Source organism: Ruditapes philippinarum, unplaced genomic scaffold (assembly GCF_026571515.1).
Source record: "Ruditapes philippinarum isolate M1 unplaced genomic scaffold, ASM2657151v2 ctg534_1_1_1_1, whole genome shotgun sequence".
In the NCBI taxonomy this organism is placed as follows: domain Eukaryota; kingdom Metazoa; phylum Mollusca; class Bivalvia; order Venerida; family Veneridae; genus Ruditapes; species Ruditapes philippinarum.
In genome coordinates this window covers 49,979-58,685 of record NW_026860492.1, presented here as the reverse complement: position 1 = coordinate 58,685, position 8,707 = coordinate 49,979, and the positions used below count along the sequence as shown (strand labels likewise).

At 31.1% G+C, this 8,707-nt stretch overlaps 2 non-coding genes across 2 annotated transcripts; both read left to right on the top strand.

Annotated features, from left to right (window-relative positions):
- Positions 1-74, top strand: Trnan-guu (transfer RNA asparagine (anticodon GUU)). The gene has a single exon. It is a non-coding gene; the product is annotated as a tRNA-Asn (tRNA).
- An 8,000-nt stretch (positions 75-8,074) lies between these two features.
- Positions 8,075-8,148, top strand: Trnan-guu (transfer RNA asparagine (anticodon GUU)). The gene has a single exon. It is a non-coding gene; the product is annotated as a tRNA-Asn (tRNA).
- The last annotated feature ends 559 nt before the right edge of the window (positions 8,149-8,707 follow it).

The window sequence follows — 8,707 nt, the reverse complement described above, 5'->3', positions numbered from 1 at the left end:
GTCTCTGTGGCGCAATCGGTTAGCGCGTTCGGCTGTTAACCAAAAGGTTGGTGGTTCAAGCACACCCAGGGACGTTTTACTTTTATGGATTTTTCTCATAAAATGCGTAATGTGACATATGTTGCAAAATGTTTTTGATTGTTTGTTTATGGTTTTGCGAAATTTTAGAAGGATAATGGACAAAAACATCTTAATATGAAAACTAATCGTTTCCATGTCTAAGTCAGCATAGTGTTTACAACAGCTTAATTATCCCTTAGAATAAGTTCACAGTACCCATCGTAGAAATTACGTTCATTATATTTGTTTCGTTTAATGTTCCATCAAATGTATTCAAGAAAGGTTCTTATAAATCAGTAGCATGCAGAATATATTTTCTTATGAATTTTGGTAGTCTATATGGTTTGCTCTCAAAATAGCCAGGTAAATTTTCCAAAATAATATGTTACAAGAAAATTCGTCAATATTTTTGAGGTAATGTCGATAAAATTGATGTTACTTTTTCATCAACATGTTTTTGTTGGATCAATATCCAAACCATGTTTTTCCTGGTAGTATACATGTATGCCGTTGTTTATTGTTTTCTTACAAAAATTGTTACGAATTTGACCCCGTTGATAAGACATAAAACAAAATGGGAACGTATAGTGCGTCAAGTTATTTACGTTAAGAATGAAACATGTTTGCTATATTCAGTTTTCCATTTATTGGGATATTTCCGCTTCTGTTTAATCAGAATATTAAATCCCACAGGATTTCCCAAACTTATAATCGTCGATTGAATTACAGGTCATCCAGATTTTTTCCTCTCCGATGCTGACCTTGATGAAGTGGACTTTGATTCAGAAAGAAACTTTTGCAAGGGAAATAATATAACAGGACCTTATCAAAAGAATGCAATATTGACATCTCATGAAAAGAATGTCTAACCATTTACCTATGTCGTAGAAGGACACTTTCCTAGAAAAAATGGTGACTTGCCCCTTTTCTGTATTCAAAGAATAAGAATAAACAAACAAACAAACAAACATTTTATTGACTTCAAGGCCACCAGCCCATGCCAACATATACATTTCAGAATATAAACATTTTTTGTGAGCGGATAATAAACACATTTTAATATTGTGTCATCATCTTAATGCATTAAGTGGACAATGAATTCTTGAATTAATGTAATGCTCAAGATGCATAAAAAGTAAGACAAATATGATTAGATAATTCAATTAACGTGATTTAGAGTAAATCTAAAAGTTTTATAACTCTTAATCCGGAGGATGTTACATGTATTATAAGTTAGACTACTCCTGTCAAAAAGAGAAAACATCAACAAGATTTGATAAACAAATAATTTGCTTACTTAAACTGTTGTATTAATTAGAAATTGATTACAGAAAATCCGTATAACTTTATTAAACCACTTCATACTAATGGTGAAGAAAACGATTTGATGAGGAAATATCTTTCAGTTTCACAAAGAATTACATGCAGTTTACTCAAAAGGTTAATTATTTATATTTGTACTGCGTTCATTACACATGTGTTTACCCATTTATTTGCAACAAGCACGTTGTATTCTGGCTTTAGTACATTTATTTATAATAAAAATGTGATAAGTGATGTTATCTTTTCATGACGAAAACAGTTTTTTTTGTAATACGAGTCCTCCAATCTTATAAGTGGCGTCCGTGCCCGAGTGATTAAGGTCGTTGACTTCAAACCACTTGGCCCTCACCGATGTGGGTTCGAATCCCGACAGGGACTTTGGATTTTTTCACGTGAGGAAGCTATCCAGCTAGCTTACGGAACGTCGGTGGTTCTACTCAGGTGTCCGTTCGTGCCTGAAATCATGCACGGAAGGCACCTGAGGTCTTCCTCCACCAGTAAAGCTGGAACGTCGCCATATGACATGTACTGTGTCGGTGTGACGTAAACCCTAATCAAACAAACGAACAAACAAACCAATTTTATAAATATTTTGTTTTTGTTTACACAATTATCCTCCAATCTTAAAGCGGCCTCTTTTCTATTTAGCATTTTTATCTCTATATTTGTATATCTATTTCATTTAATCTTTTTGGTTATGCGATGATACACATTACGAAAACCACACACACTTTTAATAAGCATTTAAACAAAAAATATAAGTACTAATATAGAATCGACGATAGTGACGTGTGGCCTTGACCAAGGGTCGCATTATTGGTAGGAGCTGGCTTTAAGTGCGTTTATCAATGATTAAATCTAATACGACTTTATTAATTATGTTCATCTTATACCCGGTTTATGTCAGACTAAAATGGTAAGAAACCAATATGTTTTCCCAATGGACAAAACAGGAAAACACTTTTTTTAATTAAGAGAAAATATTGACATTTTCATTTTTGTCTTAGTTTTCTCTCAAGGGAGTCTGGAAAACTTAGGAAGTGCTTTAAAAACCAATAAATTGTCTGAATAAAATTGACCGAAGAAAGCTTAAATCAATCCAAGGAAAGACACCTCCTGGCTTTGCATACAGAAATTGGTTAATGTAAAACTCAGATATGTTTTTAATAATGTGAATATGAAATATAAATGTATCACACACCACAATAAAATGAAAATCTGGATAAAGTTTTATCCCTCGGAAGCATTAATCGCAAACAAAATTATAAGGAAACAACACTGAAGTGAAATACGGGGAAACATTTTTACAGCTACCACACGACACTTGACACTTGTTGTGAAGTATAAAAATCTGGATAAAGTTTGATTCTCGGAAGCATTAATCACAGCAAAATTACATGAAAAATGCAGACTCGGTTTGATTGAGCTTGTAAATAAGGGATGATGAAAAAGGGAATTATTTTGTATCGAAATTTAAACCTTTTTTGCTACGTCTTGTATGTATCAATACACAGAATTAAATACTCGTAATAATTTATTTATTTATTATTCTTGAAAATAATTTGAATCGGCTCTATAAAATCTTATACATAAAAATTTATAGATGCAATGCTATAATATTTCCAAATTAACATATGGACGATATCTTGAAACACCTCCAATGAAACACTGGAAGGACAAAATTTGGGTTCATTAATCATCTAAATTGTTAAATGGTTTCTGAAGTACATACAGTCTATATCTATTGATTATTCTCGAAACGATCAAATAGATGGCACCAAGTGTTAAGAGAAATCACATTACAAATTTAAAATCCGAATGATTAATAGCTATCTTAATCTGTTTGTCAGGAGGTTAAAAAATATATAAGAGAGAAAATTTCAATAATCTTATAAACATTTAAAGCAGAAGACTGTTTTTATCACTGCTACTGGTCTTTATGCTGTGCCAAATGCATGGTATTTACATAGTTTCATTTGTTTCTGTTAAAAATGCAAAATGTAAAGAGAGAAGTCAGAGCTAACTGTTTCTAACCGATCTGAATTCTAGTTTTGCAAAATAATTTTCTTACATTATGGTACAATTGTGTACTAGGTTATGCATGCAGACGTTTTCACAATGAATAAATATGAATTTGAAAATCTAATTTAATTTAATTAATTAAATAGATCAAATTACTCTGGAATTTAGAATATCTTGTGTATCAATGTTTTAAAAATAGTAAATCTATGCCACTTTGAGGTATATTTATAATGTGTGATGATGTTAGGGCGCTGTCCATTTCGTTTCTCAAGAGTTACCCTTTTTTGCTACATGCATGAGTCTTTGTTTTATGTGTTTCCTTAATATATGCTATACTAACTATAGAATATGTCACAAAGAAACACATCACTGTATTACTTATATAGAAATCATTTTAAATTAGCAAATATCTGGTTAATACGGGATTTTATTCTTGGATTTCTTGTGTCTCCATTATGAGCTCTCTCACTCTCTCTCTCTCTCTTTTATTTATGTCGTTTTTTTTTTTTTTTTTTTTTTTGTCTATTTATCTCCCTTTCTCACATGTCGAGAAATTATTTAAATTTGATTTAGGCATTGCATCTTACACAATTGACATGATCAGCTCCTCTAAATGATCCTTTACAAATTACTTCTTACGCAGGAGTTATTCTTTATTTATTATAAATATATGGAAGGAATAAAATGCAGTCTCTTGTACGCTTTAAGCTTTCTACTCAATCCTGGATGCATTTTATGTATTGTAATTTTGTTTGTAAATATTGATGAAGAAATAAATATTGTTTTAACCAAAAATGAAAAATTAATTATAAATTCTTTTCTTCATGCAAAACAAGATAATGCAGAAAAACAAGTATAAACAGGACTGGAAAGTTGTTTGAAGATGCATGGATTTGATTAAAAAATTTAGGATGAGAAAAGAAAGATTAGTAACAGAATACCAATGCATACAAATGTTTGAAACACTACTGGCATGCGAGCAGTTCCCGTACAGAAGCAGTACCCGTATTTTTCGTTTAAACGCTTGATTTTTACTTGGATTCTTTTAAAATTCATATCAAATCAAGTAGATGTATGAAAGAGACAAAATCTAAGTGTCAGTTCGGCAATACGTACAAAAATCTTTATTTGAAATCTTTTTCACCTGTGTGTTGTCAAAACGTAACCTTGTAAACGTTGGGGGATTTCCTCCTTACGCGCATGCGCAAAAATATTTACGTATGAGGCCTATTAAAGGGTTTTCCTCTTATACCACCAGTATACAGATAAGTGGGCAATGTGATGAAAACCTGTTAAGTTATCTTAATTTTGACCTATTACAAATGAAATAATTCTATGGCTTAAACTATGGTAAAGTATCATGCATGCAAGCACGCAATTGCATGCGAATGCGTTGGGGTAACGGTACCCGGTAATTGATACCAGCGTTTAGTCTACGATCTATTTCCTGAATAACATGTATCTATCACTGGGAAAATGGTCGTTTTAACAATTAAGAATGTAAAATATGTCTGGCATAACAACATTGTATAATTATAATGCGTTATATTTTATATACGGGAACTACTTCTCTTCATACAAAATAATGGATAATTTCGGTACCCCATATGAGGCCTCATAACTTAGGCTGATTCTATGTTTAGAACATAATGGAATTTCCATAATTTGTGTAATGAGCCGAATATTGATTCGTAACATTCATTTTTTTTATGAGTGAGCGTAACAAAAAATATTTTTAAGTAACCACGATTTTTGTACGGGTACTGCTCGCATGCCAGTATATAACAGGGAAATATTATTTTTCAAGTAAAAATATATGTGATATATACATTATCACAAGTAGATCATATAATATACGGCGTTTATAACGTTTATTGAATACAAATGTACATGGATATAAATCTTAATAAGTAAACAAGGCTGAAACAAGTACGTCTCTTGTTAGCGTGTTCGGCTGTTAACCGAAATGTTGCTGGTTCAAGCCCATCCTGGAATTTTCACTTTTGTAGGTCTTCCAAAATATGAACATTTTTACTATGAATATTTTGAATATTTTGTAAGTATTCTGCTGAGTGTGTAAGTCATATGAAGATAGGTATGATTCTAACACAATGGCAGACGCCCTTTTAAAAAATCTACATCGTGATAATCAAAATAGATTATGATTATTTTTAATGCTCAGATGTACTTCAATTCAGTCAAGCAAGTCAATGAAAGAGAGGCACATTTCAGTTATCAAAAGAAACTGAAAATAAAGAAGTTGTGGCCAATTTTAGAAGATCAAATATAAATTAAGCATGAAACTTTTAAAAAGAATAAAACATGTGGCGAAATCTTTGTTATCATTTATATAACGGGTACACATGTTAAAATATCTGGAAAGTCAATATATGAGCAGAATTTTTTTTCTTATCTTCTAGTTATAAAATACTCTTTTTTTATATTTAAGATGACTTTCATAGCAAAATTGTACGCAAGTTACTTGAATTTTTTAATCATTTTATTGTAAAGAATAAGTAAAGATGTGAACAATAAAACCAATTGGATGACTCATAAATCCGTCCTTAAAAATGTTAATTTGATCTTAACATATTGCTATATTTCTGTAAAATTGGACAGCATTTTTAGACAAGTGTATCAACATATCAATAATCACTAAGTACTTACTGGTTGATTGCAAGAAATAGAAAAAAGTGTTACTTTTAGTAGCATACGTGCTGTTGTTTATATATGAGTATTTACTTCCATAAATAAAATAACTTTGTCTGTGGTTGATGGTTGTCGTGCGATTTATTTTCAAAAGGCCATTTATCTCCTTATCTTTTTATTCCGACCTCAAGAACAACAATCAGATGACATCTTACGTATATTAGAAAAAAATATTTTCAAAACTTTATGTCGACAAAGCAATTAGTTTTTGATTTGGTGTTTCATTAAACCTAACACTAAACTCCCACGGATAACGGTATTTTGATATTTCTTTTAATGCCTATCTGGATCGCATGGATAAAATAGCTTTCTCGGGAGATCCGAATTATAAAGAAGGGGCGTCATCAGATCTACATGCAAGAAAATAGATCTGTGATCTTTAGATTGCTACAAATAAAGGATCCGATCTCTACCCATGTTCAAAACCATAAAAAAAATAAAATTATTTTTTCTTAACGATAATCAACTAGGACACTTTAGAAAGGGGTAATAAAGACAAGTAATTTAAGAAAAAACTAAATTCTACACTTTCAAAAGTACCTATATACTATTATCACGGTAACCGTAAGTCCCAAATCTTACACACACGACTTAGAACCCATTGCAGCATTCTAAAGGAAGATCTCTTCTCTAAAAACATAATTGATGACCCCTTCTGTCAGTGCGGTGAGATTGAAGATTCATGTCACTTTTTTTTAATTGTAATCAATTTTCCCGCCAGAGAGCCATATTCAAGGAACAGCTTCAACAAATAACAACAGTTACATTGTCAACTATACTGTATGGCGATAGAGGTCTCAGCGATGAAACAAATGCCAAAATATTTGATCTTGTACATGAATATATCTCTAGCACACAGCGGTTTTGTCTTGCCTAACTCCTTACATAATTCATAAACAATATAAATGGTGTACTTACGAACGTTTATCACGTGCTTTCATAATTCAACATTCTTTTAATTCATCCTATACTATATTATTATGATTTATAATTTGTCTCTTATGTAACAATAATAATAAGATACTAGGTCTTATATCCAGGATGTAAATACTCCTGATAACCACAAAAATAATTCAAATAATTTATATTGACACATAAGTAAAAAATCCTTTTCTTATATAAAAATTATCACAGACATTTGCTGTGCAAAACTGACCTATCATCCCATTCAAAGACAATGGCCACATCTCGTTCTCTGAGTTCTATAACTATCCTTCTATATATGCTTCTTCTTTACTATAATTCTTGAGTGTTCATATCAAAAAGTTGAAAATATTTGTTCAGACTTAAGATCGAGCTTTTTTTCCTTCCGTACCCTCTTTATATATAATCGCACATTTGTTGTAATTCTCACTTTTTTCGTCGTTTGTTGTATTTTCATTACTTATCTCACTCTTTCTAGGCGTAATTATATAATTATTTCATGTTAGTAACTAGTATACTTACAAGTACGTGTTGTTACATTATAATTTGCTTTATTTTTACAATTTACAGGAAAGAAATCTACATAAGTCTTTGACTTCCTTTTCAATCCTGTTTATATAATGTTGTTGTATCATAATTGTATATGTTTGTATTATATGAAATAAATACTGTTTAAACCAAAGACAAGTACTCATAATTAAATTGAAAAGTGATATAAAATGCTATTCGTAGCCCGGTTTGGGTTAAAAGCGTTATATTTAGGTCATGCTGCACACACAAAAAAAACATTTTTCAAAAAAAAAAACGGAGCGAGCGAATGATCTGAAATTAAGCACACAAGTTCATGGTATAGATCAAACTGTACATTTAAATCTCGAAAGAAAATGACTACCAGTGCAGTCATGTCAAAATAACCCAGTGGAGTCCTTTTATATAACAATACATAAATGTAAAAAAACGCTGTAACTGAAGTAAAGATTTATAAGATAAAATTAAGATAAAGTAAGATTAAGATAAAATAAGATTTAAATCGTCCGTCTCTGTGGCGCAATCGGTTAGCGCGTTCGGCTGTTAACCGAAAGGTTGGTGGTTCAAGCCCACCCAGGGACGTTTACTTTTACATTTTTTCTGTGTGATTCTATTCTGTTCAAGAAATTGCAAAATTCACAACGGATAACTTTAGTCACCGCATCATGCCTTGCAATCCTGTACAATTCAATGTAAAATATACGATATAGTTTTCTAAATAATTCTTTTACAAGAAATTACATAATGTAAGATCAGCCAAAGTTTGTGACGTATCGTCGATTCAGATGATGTCAAAATTTTCACCAGCATGTTATTGTAGTATTTTTTACACGCCCACATCATGTCTTGTCATATAAAAAGTCCATGGTTATAGAATTGAAGAAACAAGTATCTGCAAATGGTGATTAATGGGGATATATTTATTGTATGTTTAGTCATTGAAATGAAAATTATGACTCACTTAATCTAGTACTACGCATTCCGGCATTTTGTTTTTTCCTCATTTGAACTCCATCCATAAGTTTTATTACATATATGTGTGTTTATTCACTATATTTTTAGACATGAGTTTTCTCGGTTGCTTTTTTATAATTCAGAAAATTCGTCGTCGAAAGAATTTTCAGAAACTTTAATTCCTTTT